Source organism: Bos javanicus, chromosome 9 (assembly GCF_032452875.1).
Source record: "Bos javanicus breed banteng chromosome 9, ARS-OSU_banteng_1.0, whole genome shotgun sequence".
In the NCBI taxonomy this organism is placed as follows: domain Eukaryota; kingdom Metazoa; phylum Chordata; class Mammalia; order Artiodactyla; family Bovidae; genus Bos; species Bos javanicus.
The window spans coordinates 74,315,989-74,330,211 of NC_083876.1; the positions used below are offsets into that span (position 1 = coordinate 74,315,989).

General features: G+C 41.7%; 1 long non-coding RNA gene and 1 pseudogene across 1 annotated transcript; both read left to right on the forward strand.

Annotated features, from left to right (window-relative positions):
* The first annotated feature begins 1,246 nt into the window (after positions 1-1,246).
* On the forward strand, positions 1,247-9,261 carry LOC133254070 (uncharacterized). Its single transcript, XR_009738561.1, has 3 exons — positions 1,247-6,188; positions 6,991-7,090; positions 8,156-9,261. It is a non-coding gene; the product is annotated as an uncharacterized LOC133254070 (long non-coding RNA).
* A 59-nt stretch (positions 9,262-9,320) lies between these two features.
* On the forward strand, positions 9,321-11,637 carry LOC133254368 (zinc finger protein 639-like; annotated as a pseudogene).
* The last annotated feature ends 2,586 nt before the right edge of the window (positions 11,638-14,223 follow it).

The following is a 14,223-nucleotide window of genomic DNA, read 5'->3' on the forward strand; positions in this document are numbered from 1 at the left end:
GCATTAGAAAAATGAGACACTAAGGGTGTATACAATGGGATGACAGGTGTGGAAGAGGAAGCAGAATTAAATAATCTCTCTGAGAAGATGGCTCAGTTATAAATATATAAATTGCCTGCAGGGAAGGCATATGCCCTCCAACTTTTCAGAGATAAATGATTGTGTCAATGTCAAAAAATGATTGAAATTTGAAAAGTAGATAAAGTCAACTAGATGAATTTTGATGCCATGTTTTATTCTGTTATTCAGCACAATTTTTCATCAAGACAGAAAATAAATTATCAGTGCCACACCTGAATCTTCTCTTCCTCCAAACCTTAGGCTATGCTTTGTTTATGAAAATACCTGATTTTTGCCCCATGAAACTGAAAGGAAGTAAAAAGTAAATGTAAGGGAAATAAATATTCATCTAGGTTTTAAAGTTACTGGGAGTTGTCAGATAAATCCAAGTCATAAGAAAAGTTCTGGCCATCTTTGCAGATGGCTTGCTCTTTCCAATATAAGTTATATAATCTTATACAGGGTCATAATAATTTTATACTTTAGATGGTCTACAAACATTATCAGAGACCCAACAGTTTAACTCCATTCTATAGCTTTTCATAAAGAAAACTGCATTAGAATTTTATAATAAAGTAATAAAAGTATATGAGAATATATATATATATTATCATTCTGTAACTAATTTCAATGTAGCACAACACTTTTTATTTTTTTAGTTTATTTTATTTATGTATTTTTGGCTGCACTGGGTCTTTGTTGCTGTGCATGGGCTTTCTCTAGTTGCGGCAAGCTTTTCTGTATATTCTAAAACTTTTACAATAAGCACTGCTATTATAATATAAATTTGTCTTCACTTTAGACCACTTAGTTTTACTTAAGTTGCATAAGATAATGAGGAGCTAAGAACTAAGTAAGAAAAGATTTTTTTTTGTATGTGTTTCTTATAAATCATGGTCAAAATTATACTTTAATAGAGGAAAATGAAATATTCATTAGTAAATCACCATTTTGATCAATCTAGTTCTAAATTACTGCTGGGGGATATTTGCTTCCAGAGAGAATTGTTGTTTCTTTTTTTTTTTTTTCTGGAGTGCCCTATAGTGCTGTTTTTGCTTAATGAATCTTCTCTTGAACAGTGAAAGGGAGTACTATATAGTTCAGTAAGAAAACTATAAATGTTACATGGTTCGCTTCCATTTAAAAGGAATCTTTATGCTGAATTCCAACCAGCCATTATATGGCTTGATCTTTTGCAAGACAATTATTTTCAAAATTCATTTTGTCATACTAGCATCTGGCTAGTTAGGTTGAAATTAACACCACTGGCTCATCTTTAAAATTCAATTTTAGAAAGAATTGTAAAATCACAGACCCGACTTTGTTTTCTTAGTGGTTGTACCATTTTTTTTTAATGTCCATGACAACAAAACCCCTTCAACCTTGTACTGCTGCTGCTGCTGCTGCTAAGTCGCTTCAGTCATGTCCGACCCTGTGGGACCCCATAGACGGCAACCTACCAGGCTCCCCCGTCCCTGGGATTCTCCAGACAAGAACACTGGAGTGGGTCACCGTTTCCTTCTCCAGTGCAAGAAAGTGAAAAGTGAAAGTGAAGACGCTCAGTCGTGTCCGACTCTTAGCGACCCCATGGACTGCAGCCTACCAGGCTTCTCAGTCCATGGGATTTTCCAGGCAAGAGTACTGGACTGGGTTGCCATTGCCTTCTCCCAACCTTGTACTATAACTAGGTTAATTTCTTTTAACACAAACCCATCCAGAAGCTTTACCTAGATACCTTCAGTCTTTCAGACTCCATTACTTGTCCCAGGGAGATATTTCTGCCAATGGGATGTGGGATGATCTGTTGTCCCTGTGATGAGATGCTCATTGTTTGAACACAAGTTCATTAACGTGCTTAAATATCTTTTAGGAGCATGAGCCATAAAAATATTGATTATTTACAATTTATTCATAAGGATCCAGCTGGCAACCATCTGGTGTATAAAACTGAAACCTGAAGAAAAAAATAAAAGTCACTGGAATAATATAATTTAGTCTCTACATGTCTTTATTACATGTACATATTAAGTTAGTGAATTAGATGATAGTGGAATGAGATGAATGCTCTAAAATAGATAAATTTATGGAATTTAACACAAAGGTAAGTTAAAATTTTACTCAAAAGTGTATGTTGAAGGACAAAATAAAGTAGAAATAATATTGTAATTAATTGGCAAATGTATTAGGGAGTATAGGATAGGCTGTAGTACCAAATGGACTTCCCTAATGGCTCATTGGGGCTTCCTTCATAGCTTAGTTGGTAAAGAATCTACCTGCAATGCAGGAGACCCAGGTTTGATTCCTGGGTCGGAAAGATCCCCTGGAGAAGGAAGTGGCAACCCACTCCAGTATTCTTGCCTAGAGGATCCCATGGACAGAGGAGCCTGGCAGGCTGTAGTCCACGGCAAAGAGTCAGACTTGACTTATCGACTAAAGAGAGAGAGAGAGAATGGCTCATTGGTAAAGAATCTGCCTGTCAATGCAGGAGACATAGGTTTGATCCCTGGGTTGGGAAGATCCCCTGGAGAAGGAAATGGCAACCCACTCCAGATTCTTGCCTGGGAAACCCTGTGACAGGCCCCTGGTGGGCTACAGTCCACAGGGTCACAAAAGAGTTGGACAAAACTTAGGGACTAGACAACAAATAGTTTTAATAACAAATAGACTCTATATAATGGCTCACACATGATAGAGGCTTTCTCTCTCTCAACAGATCAAGGCAATTGTAATGGTTTGATAACTATTTCCTCAAGTAGTGATTTGGGGTACTAAGCTATCTGGGGCTCTCCAATCTCATAGGGTCATTGGCTAGAATTCAAGAGTCTGCTAACCTCCAAAGGATTCATGGATAGAATTCAGGGCTGCCCATATATTTGCAAGGGAAAAGTTACATCACTGTTAATTTCAAACCAAAATTTGTCCTTTCCTTTAATTATAAATATAGGCAAGAACCACAGAAACTATTAGCAGTACTTGCATCTTTGTAACAAACAAATCATAGATTTTTTAAATCATCACTGTTGTTGCCAAACTTTCAAAGAATCACTTATACTCAGCACACTTTCAAAATTGCAGTGGTTATTAGACTTTCCTCTAGATCTTGTATTTTAATACAAAACAAAAACAAAAAAATCATTGTGGTATGCAGGCTTTTGCATGGCCCCCAGTTTCCTGGCATTCGCACCTTTGTGTAATACTCTTCTAGTGAATAGATTCTGGTAAAAGTGATTCTATGTCATTTCTGAGATTAGGCTATAACATTTCAATGGATTCTGTGCCCTTTCTTTGAGCACTTGCTCTTGGGGAGGTCATGCTGCCATGACATGAGAACTCTGTGGAGGAATGGATGTGACAAAGGACTGAAACCTGCCAACAGCTGTTTGAGCAAGCTTAGCAGTGGGTCTTTCCCCGACTCGAGCTTCCAGATGATTGCATTCCTAATTGTCACCTTGAATGTAGCCTTTTGAAAGACTCTGGACCAGAACTGCCCAGTTAAGCTGCTCCTGACCCACAGAAACCATGAAAAAAAATTTGTCTTATGGTAATTTGTTACATAGTGATAGATAATGAATATACTCAGATATATTATGTATTACTGATTTTCTAAATAGTCTAATAATTTTATTTAATATAGTTTGTTTCCTTTATAATTCTAGATTTGTATACATTTAACAAACATTCTGCAAAGGGATTCAGAGGCTTTTAATGTGTGCCAAAGGAATCCATAGTACAGTAAAGATTACAAGGCTCATTATTGCTCTATGACAACCAGCAAAAGAAAAAAGGGGTACAGAGGAAGTATACTTTTTTATATTGGCCTAGAAGAAGACATCATTTCTGATCACATTTTATTGGTGTGGACTAGTCACATGACCACAACTTGACCCAATGAGGGCTGGGAAATGTAGTTCTTGGTGAACGGCCATTTGCTAGCCATTGCTCCATGTAAGAGGAGGATATGGTCTAATGGATAGTGCCAGAACAAATGCCCAAAATATGAAGAAAAGCAATGAAAATAATATGTACTAGAGTAGAATGTTAAAGCTCATTTGAAAATTGAACAGAGTCAAATGAAAGAAGCAGATGGTAATGACAAACCATTTTCTGTGAAGTGATTTTTATTCCAAATGATAAGACATCTGTAAATCTAAAGATGCGAAGAACTAATTTGGGTTTACCATCTAGATCAGAAAATAAGAAATCAAAATCTTTAGCGTACCTTAAAAATAAAATTTTGAGGTTATGAACATAGAATCTTAATTTTTCTGAATAAACTAAACAAGGATGTGATAGGATTGTTGGTGATTCATTTAGTCAATAAACATCTGCTGAGGGCCTACTATGTAACAGAGATTGTAGGAAGTACTGGGGAAAATGAGAGGACCAAAACTGAGACAAGACCCAGAGAGCCTAGGATAAGGGAAATGGCTCAGCCAAGTAAATCCATAATGTCTTTTGCTCAGTGCTGTGACATACATAACCACAGAGTGCTAAAAGCAGTACACTGATAGCAGAATAATTCTTAATTACTTGTTTCATTTCAACATGCCTTGAGCTAAGATGATCAAATTAAATTGGAATGTCAAGCTCTAGTTGTTAAATAGGGTAAGATTCCTCTGGGGATCATTTATCAGGCCCTCCCAGAATCCCTAAATCCACAAAGTAAAGCTGTCCATCAGTATTCATAGAAAAGAGTCCAATCCTCTGCTGATGGGGGCATGGCAACAAAGAATTCTTGGAGGTCCACCATGGGGTTCCATGCATGAAGTGTTCAGGTGAAACAATTAGTAGTGCTATGTACCCGCCAACATTTTCAAGATGGCCAATGACCAATTAATGGAGAAAAATCCAGACACAGGGAAACCAGGCTGCCAAGAGTTAATCGGTATTGGGGGCTTCCCTGATGGCTCAATGGGTAAAGAATCTGCCTACAATGCTGAAGACACAGGCGACTCAGATTCAATCCCTGGGTCGGGAAGATCTCCTGGAAGAGGAAATGGCAATCCACTCCAGTATTCTTGCCTGGAAAATCCCATGGACAGAGGAGCCTGATGGGCTATCGTCCAAAGTGTCACAGCAGTTCAGACATGGCTGAGCAACTGAGCATGCATTAATTAGGCAAACCTATTCTTTCCTTGGATGGTGGCAGCCCCATGCTCAGGTACGTGGCTTGATGAGTAGATGAACAGAATGCAGGCTGGGTCCCAGTCCCATGTCACCCCCAGCTGCACATTCTGGTGCAGACAGTAATCTACATAATCTACTGTCGTGGCAGAGGCGCTTGCATGAAAGTTCCTCGGTAAAACAACACGTCTCCCCACTACATCTTTCTTCTGAAGATTTCTCCCTTTGTGACCCTCACCTTAACAACTTGAGTTTTTAGCACCATGTCTATTATCCTTATGCAGCCAACAGGACAACACAAGAATTATACTCAGTTTTATGATGTTGAATATTCATTCAACAAATATTTATTGATCAGTTGTTCCTTGGGTGAAGAAATTGAGTATTATGCATATGACAAGGATAAGAAATGAATTATCTCATCAAACACAAGTAACTTGATGCCAAATAACTTATAAAATCATATCTCATTAAAACAGGCTTTGCCATTGCATCGGTCAGAAAAAAATACAGGAATGAGGGAGTACTTGTCATAGTTCTATTTAAAGAAACATTTAATTTTCAAGAAGTCCTCTTCAAAAGGATCTAGCTGACTCTTAGAAAGATACTAATCCTGACATTCTGCCCAACTGACAGCATTTTGCCTCTGTAAGTAATCCAGACCCTTCCTTTGGTCAATAGTTTAAAGTTGTTCTCAAGCCTGGTGTCAGCACCCTGGTGAGTTGCAATCAGTTGTACAACATTTTGAATGTAACTTTTTTTTTTATCAATGTGAACTGAGATGCTCTTTCCTTTTCCTTTTATCCAAGAGAAGCATGATGATGGGGGAACAGCTGGAATCATCATTCATCCCAGGTGACTATAACAGAGCAAATGATTCTGGAAACAGCAGCAGCCTCACCCGGGGACTTATTAGACATGCAAATTCTGTTCTTTCCACAGAACCACTGGATTAGAAATTCTGGGATGAGGTCCAGCAAGCTGTGGTTTAACAAACCTTCCAGGTGACTGTAATATACACTCGAGTTTGAGAACTACTGTAATAGACCCATTCCTGGTTGATTAAATTATCCTTATATTGTAAATAAGATCAAGAAAGAATCAAATGCTGCTTTACATGATAGGCTATTATTTCACAGATCGCCTGGAGTAGGAAATGGCACCCGACACCAGGATTCTTGCCTGGGAAATTCTCATGGACTGAGGAGCCAAGTGGGTTACAGTCCACGGGGTTGCAAAGAGTCAGACATGACTGAGTGACTGAGCACAATTTCACAGGATAAAAGTCATGCTAATAGAAATATGAAATAGAAATCTGGATAATGGAGAAAGATTAGTATTTGCAGAGGCAGTTGTATGTGCACCTAGGTAATTTGAGGCAGAGAGGGAAGATTGGCTGTAGCCGTCTCTGGTGGAAAGATTGAACTACCTGCCATCTCCTCTCTACTCTAACTCTTGAGTCTTAGAAGTCATCAAAACCCTCCACTCTCGGGGCTTCTCTGTCAGTGCAAGGACAGCCTGCAGTGCAGGGACCTTAGTTATGTACTGTATAATCAGTTATGTACTGTATAGTCAGACCACTCTAGATGGCTGTTCTCTTGGTCTTTGAGCCCTTGTTTACCTATACCCTACTCACATGAATGTGCTTGCCCCCTGCCTCTTAGGCCAGAATGGCTCCACCTGCTAGTTTATTAAAGGAAAACACCTTCTGATGCTCAAGGAGCAATGAGGGAAGTGCCTCAGTTGCTGGTTTCCCTGGTTGCTGATGAGCCAATAGCTGACATCAGTTCCCCCTGTAAATGGCAGGCTCCTCCCCCACATCCGCTGTGGCAAAGATGGCTGCTGTGTCCTGCTTACTGTCTGCCGCACATGGTAGTGTGTCACTCCAGGACCTTGCTTCAGATGGGTAAGATTCCCGACCTATGGAGCCATTTATATCTGGGTCACTGTCTCTGAGCTCTTTCTTCAGTCTTGAGGTTGGGCAACTACAAGGCTTGCAGGCCAAGGGGTGTAGCCCAACAATTGCTGAGCCAGCCAAGAGGCTGAGGAAACTCCTGGGGAACACCAAGGCACCAGGAAATAAGGACATAAGGACGGGGAACAGAAAGCTGTGGGGGTGATGCCAAGGTGGCCGTCCACTAGCATCTGGGGACCTGTGACAGGTGTCTACTGGGAGAGATAGCTTTCTCTTCCATTATATTGGTGATATTCTGTTAACCTCAGTCTTTTCCCAGCTTAAAAGTAGCAGCTCCATCCTCATGGTTCATCTCATTGTACGGGGTAGGCTTCACATAGACAAAATACAAGGACCTGGGTTAGCTACAAAAGACAACCATACACTGAACCCACCACCCCTAAACAATTACAGACACAGGCTTTAGGGACATGGACTTAGGAGCAGGTTTGTAGGGCTTGGTTGGGACCTGTGGCAATGGTAAAATAGTAAGAGTACCTTGGGTTTCTGACTTTAGCTACAGAAGGGGGCAAAGCAGTGATACAGCGTGATAACAGCCATTGTTCCCTGTGTCGTCTGCAATGCGTTACAACAGGTGGAAGATATTACAAAAGGCCTGCCTGAGTCCTCAGGCAATGCAAAAAAAACAGTGAATGGAGTCTAGAACAGCCGTGTGTGTCATCAGAACCCCCATACGACCCCTGTGACTATAAGGGTCATTCAGGATAGGTAGGGAAGGAGTATATGATCGGGCCATGCAAGATGGCTATTCTCTTGCTCTTTGAGCCCCCTGCTTAACCAGTCCCTGCTTCACCTGTGCCCTGTTCTCATAAGCATGCTTGCCCTTTAGGCCAGAAGGGCTCCATCTGCTAATTTATTAAAGGGCAATATCTACTCTTGTGATGGTCATTAACCCAAGGGGCAATGAGGGACGTGCCTCAGCTGCTGGTTTCCCTGGTAGCTGATGAGCCAACCTGATGTCAATTCTTTGTATAAATAGTAGCCTTTTCCCTCCAGGTAGCGAAGACTGCTCCCATGTCTTGTCCACAGTCTGTTGCATGTGGATTCTCCAGGACCTGCTTGAGGTATGTAAGACCTCCCATCTATTAAGCCTTTGATGTCTCTGTCGCTATCTCTGGGTTCTTTTTCAGTCTCAAGGCTGGGCAACTACAAAACTTGCAGAGCTGTGGGGTGTAGCCCAACATACATACTGCTATATCCATTAGTTGATATCTATGTTTTTACCAAAATTTAGTATCTATCTCTCCTCGCCGTTTTTAACTCTTAGTGTCTCCTGCTTACTTTCCAAAAAAGCTTTTTCTGCTCCTTTGCTTTCTTGCAACAATGGCTCCTCCTCCTTTGCCACCTTTTCCTTCAGCTGATCATCTCCCACTACTCATGCTAGGGGCGCATCTTTGTGTCCATCTCCAGTGTCTCACCCACCTTCCTCATCCCAAGCCACTAGCGAGCAAAACATTGTAAAAAGCAGTGGCCTATGTGAGACTTCCCTGGCGGTCCAGTGGCTGAGATTCCACATTCCCAATGCAGGGGCCCCGGGTTTGCTTCCTGGTCAGGGAACTAGATCCCACACGTCACAGCTAAGAAAGTTCACATGCTGCAACTAAGACCTGGTGCAGCCAAAAAATAAATAAAAATATTTTAAAAAGCAGTGTCCTGCAGCACCAACTAGCTATAATATAGATGCATAAGTCCTCCCCACATGTGTGCATGCTAAGTTGCTCATTCGTGTCTCTTTGCGACCCTATGGACTTTAGCCTACCAGGCTCCTCTGTCCATGGGATTTTCCAGGCAGGAATACTGGGTTGCCATGCCCTCCTCCAGGGGATCTTCCCAACCCAGGGATCGAATCCATGTCTCTTATGTCTCCTGCATTGGCAGGTGGGTTCTTTACCACTAGTGCCTCCTGGGAAGCCCAGTCTTCCCCACCCCCACCTTTAAATCAAGTCTTGTGGGCCAGCCTACCTGAGGTACCCAGTAAGCATGATTCCATAAACATGTGTGCAGACACGATTGGAATAGTCTGCTTTCTTGTTCTCTGAGACCAACCTTTTTCAGTCAGTATGATGTCTGTTTTATTACCTTGCATTTGTTTAGGACTTGAATTCTTCCTAGCTGGAAAATGCTAGAAGTTCTAAAAAAAAGAAACTTGATGTTCTTTAAAATGCTGTATTATAGGGCCCAGTGGAGCACCAACCTGAGCAGGGCCGCCCCTCCGCCCACGCTCGGGCCTCTTGGCCGCTGCCTTGCAGCTGCACCTGGGCTGGTCGGGTACCCCCGGGTACTGGCATATTTCACCATCTGTGAAAATTTCCCTGTAATTCAGTTTTCCTCACTCCAGTATTACGAATTACACCAAATTAAAAAGATACGAATGAATATCCTAAAAAAAGAAAAAGGAAAACTTTACATCCTTCTCATTATTCAGATTCTTCTGGAATAAGCAGAATTGCAGATGGATTGAATGGAAGTTCTTCTGATCATTGTTACAGTGTATGTTCTGTGAGATAACCAGACTTAAATTGACAGCAAAATCTTTGATTCTGATACAGAGATGTCAAATGAATTGCCAAAATTTACAGATGGAATATAGGCCAGAAACAGAAATTAAAACTACCTGGTTTCCAGTCCTGTACTTAGACTTCTAGACCACACTGCCTTTCCTACAGAAAAATCTGCTGATATTGAAATTTGTGATGAAAGACTGTGCTCCCCTGAATCACTCCACCAGCAAACCCAAGAGGAGAGCCCCCTAGAAGTTCAGACTGCTGAAGGTGTTCCAGTTGCCGCAGAAGTGCATGCAATTTCTGAAGACTATGATATAGAGACAGGAAACAATTCCTCTGACAGATTCCAAGCCCAAACTGATGAAAAGCCACCAGCTAAACTTTGCAAAATTGTTGACAAGAGCCGAGCTTTGAATGTGACTGCACAGCAGAAATGGCCTTTACTGGGAGCTGGCAATGGTGGCCTCTATAAATGTGAACTCTTTGAGTTCAACAGCAGATATTTTTCCGATTTAAAGCAGGTGTATGATCTTGAAGCACAAGCATACTGATTCAAATGTGTGTCGAGTATGCAAAGAGAGTTTCTCTACCAACATGCTTCTGATCGAACATGCCAACCTGCATGAAGAGGATCCCTACATTTATAAATAGTGTGATTATAAGACAGTAATTTTTGAGAACTTCAGACAGCACGTTGCAGACACCCATTTTAGTGATCACCTTTATTGGTGTAAGTAATGTGACATACAGTTCTCTTCAAGCAGTGAACTCTACCTACATTTCCAGGAGCAGCTGTGATGAACAGTACTTGTGTCTGTTCTGTGAACATGAAACGAATGATCCAGAAGACTTGCATGGCCTTGTGGTAAACAAGCATGCGTGTACATTAATAGAGTTAAGTGATAAGTATAACAATGGAGAACATGGACAGTATAGCCTCTTAAGCAAAATCACATTTGACAAATGTAAAAACTTCTTTGTTTGTCAAGTGTGTGGGTTTCGGAGTAGACTTCATACAAATGTTAACAGACATGTTGCTACTAAACACAGTAAAATTTTTCCTCATGTTTGTGATGACTGTGGGAAAGGCTTCTCACGTATGCTGCTGCTAAGTCACATCAGTCGTGTCCGACTCTGTGTGACCCCACAGACGGCAGCCCACCAGGCTCCTCTGTCCCTGGGATTCTCCAGGCAAGAATACTGGAGTGGGTTGCCATTTCCTTCTCCCTCTCAAGTATGCTGCTGCTGCTGCTGCTGTGTCTCAGTCGTGTCCGACTCTGTGTGACCCCATAGATGGCAGCCCACCAGGCTCCCCTGTCCCTGGGATTCTCCAGGCAAGAACACTGGAGTGGGTTGCCATTTCCTTCTCCAATGCATGAAAGTGAAAAGTGAAAGTGAAGACTCTCAGTCGTGTCCGACTCTTAGCAACCCCATGGACTGCAGCCTACCAGGCTCCTCGGTCCATGGGATTTTCCAAGCAAGAGTACTGGAGTGGGGTGCCATTGCCTTCTCCATCAAGTATGCTAGAATATTGCAAACATTTAAATTCACATTTATCTGAAGGGATTTATTTATTCAATACTGTGAATATTCAACAGGACAGATTGAAGATCTTAAAATTCATCTGGATTTCAAGTATTTGGCTGATTTACCTCACAAATGTAGTGACTGATGAGGTTTGGACATAAAAGGGAATTAATAAGTCACCTTCCAGTCTATGAAACAACTTGATTATTCTCTTTAACTTCTATAAAGTTGATGTGAAATAATAAATTTGACTTTTTTGGAGGAAAAAAATATTATAGCCTTTTGGATTTCCTCTGTTAACATGTGAGCCAGCAGGGCAAGTGGACTGCATACCTAGTGTGTGCTTTTCACATACCTTTTTGATGTGCAAACTGTGTTACTCAAAACACTTGATATATAACTTATGAATGCATGCCTTTTTAGAATGACAGGTAGGATGACTATTTTATAGGCAATAGGAAAGATGTTGATAAATAAAATTCCAGATCACTGACTTCTTAAAGTATTTGAGATCTGGTAGATCTATTTCTATACTTGTGTTCTTGGAATAAGCCTACAGCTTTCCTCTGAAAATGTGAAAATACTGCTAAAATTTAGCATAATAGATTCTGCAGAGGCCATTTTTTGCCTTTAGCCAAATTGCTGCTTAAATGAGAGTCATTAAGAAATGGCAGATTCTCTCATCTTTTCTACATCAAGTTCTGTAGTACCAAAAAATCTAAATGGGTTGTATAAGAAAATGTCCTTTTGCATAAGAAATGCATTCTAAAGGAGTAGGCCATCTGCAGCTCACTCATATGAATAGAGTGTTGTTTTAGTTGCTCAGTCATGTCATACTCTTTGCAACCCCATGGACTGTAGCCCACCAGGCTCCTCTGTCTATGGGATTTCCCAGGCAAGAATACTGGACTGGGTTGCCATTTCCTTCCCCCAAGGATCTTCCCGACCCAGGGGTTGAACCGTGTCTCCTGCATTGCAGGCGGATTCTTTACCACTGAGCCACCAGGGAAGCTCATAAATAGACTAGCTCTGGCAAATAGAAATACAATGAATGGCATATGTGTAATTTAAAATACACCAGTAGGCATATTAAAAAGAACAAAAAACTATTAATAAAAACACACTGCTCCCGTCCTACCAATGAGAAGCTGCATAAACTACAAAATATTTAGAGCCTGCCAGAGCTAAGGTTCAGAGAAGGTGATGGCACCCCACTCCAGTACTCTTGCCTGGAAAATCCCATGGACAGAGGAACCTGGTAGGCTGCAGTCCATGGGGTCACTAGGAGTTGGACATGACTGAGCGACTGCATTTTCACTTTTCACTTTCATGCATTGGAGAAGGAAATGGCAACCCACTCCAGTGTTCTTGCCTGGAGAATCCCAGGGACGGGGGAGCATGGTGGGAGGCCGTCTATGGGGTCCCACAGAATCGGACATGACTGAAGCAGCTTAGCAGCAGCAGCAGCAGCAGAGCTAAGGTTGAAAACCTATTGAATCCAAAAAGTAAAAGCACTTCCTAGAAGAGAGGTTGTAACAGTTGCTTTCATCTTTGACATGGCTGTGAACAGGACAGTGCAGAGAGGAGGAAGCTTCCACAGATGCAGGTAAGGAGACAACTGAACAACTGAGCTTGTAATGAAATTTAGCTGACGTGGCCCCTTTAAAAAATTTTTCTGCTTATTTTTGGCTGTGCTGGGTCTTCATTGTTGCGTGGGCTTTTCTCTGGTTGCAGCAAGCAGAAGCTACTCTCATTGTTGTGTGCCAGCTTCTCCTGGCAGTGGCTTCCCTTGAGCACAGGGTTTAGGGTGTGTGGGCTCAGGAGTTGCAGCTCCCAGGCTCTAGAGCACAGGCTGAATAGTTGTGGCACACAGGTGTAGTTACTCCATGGCATGTGGGATCTTCCTGGACCAGGAATCGAACCCTTGTCTCCTATATTGGTAGGTGGATTCTGTACCACTGAGCCACCAGGGAAGCCCCTGACACAGGCCCTTAAAATCCCTGGGAGACACAGTTCTCTTCCATAGACTTTCATGGAGTGTTTGTGGGGCAAAGCAGAAGAGCTGAAGGATACACCAGCTGAGGCACACCTCTGTGGGGCCTGCTGAAATCTGAGGGCCAAACCAGAGGATAACAAATCCACAGGCGTTTTTGGCCTTGTGCTGCTTTTCATAGTTTTCAGCTGGGGGAGAAGCAACTGTATGAGAGGCCCCCAACCCCGAGGTAAAACATGGGGCCTGCTTCAGAGGGAGATTGGAGAGCTAAAATAAGCTCTTCAGGCATACAGTTTCCAAGTATATCAAAGACAGTGTTTTGATGCAACCCTTGAATAACTCGGTAAAGAATCTGCCTGCAATGCAGGAGACAAGGGTTTCAATCCCTGGATCGGGAAGATCCCCTGGAGGAGGGCCTGGCAGCCCACTCCCAGTATTCTTGCCTAGAGAATTCCATGGACAGAAGAGCCTGGTGGCCTATAATCCATGGGGTCACAAAGAGTTGCACACAACTGAGCAGCTAACACTTTCATTTTCAAATAACTTAATCTGTGGTGAGCTGAATCTAACCATAGAGCCCAGGCCCAGCTCAACTACAGATTAGATTCACTCAAATTTCAAGGCTAACATCCTGATGGAAAGAAAGATATGCCCCTTGCTGGACATAAAATTTATTTCAGCCCCTTCAATTTTTAAACATGCTATATACTGCATTCCACCAAAATTACGAGGCATGCAAGGAAGCATGGCCTTGTCAAAAAACAAAATGTTAATAAAATCAAATGCAGGTATGACAGAGCTGTCGAAATTACCAATTAGGGACTCTTCAAAAAAAAAAATCGATAAATATGTTAATGAGTCTAGTTGGGTAGGTGGACAATATGAGTAAATGGTGGATTTTAGCAGAGACATGGAAACTATGACAAAGAGCCAAAGGAAAAGGTTAGAAATAAAAAATGGTCTCAGAGGTGAAGAATACTTCAATAGGCTTATCAGTAGACTGAATACAGCTAAGGAACGAATCAGTAAACTTGACAAGT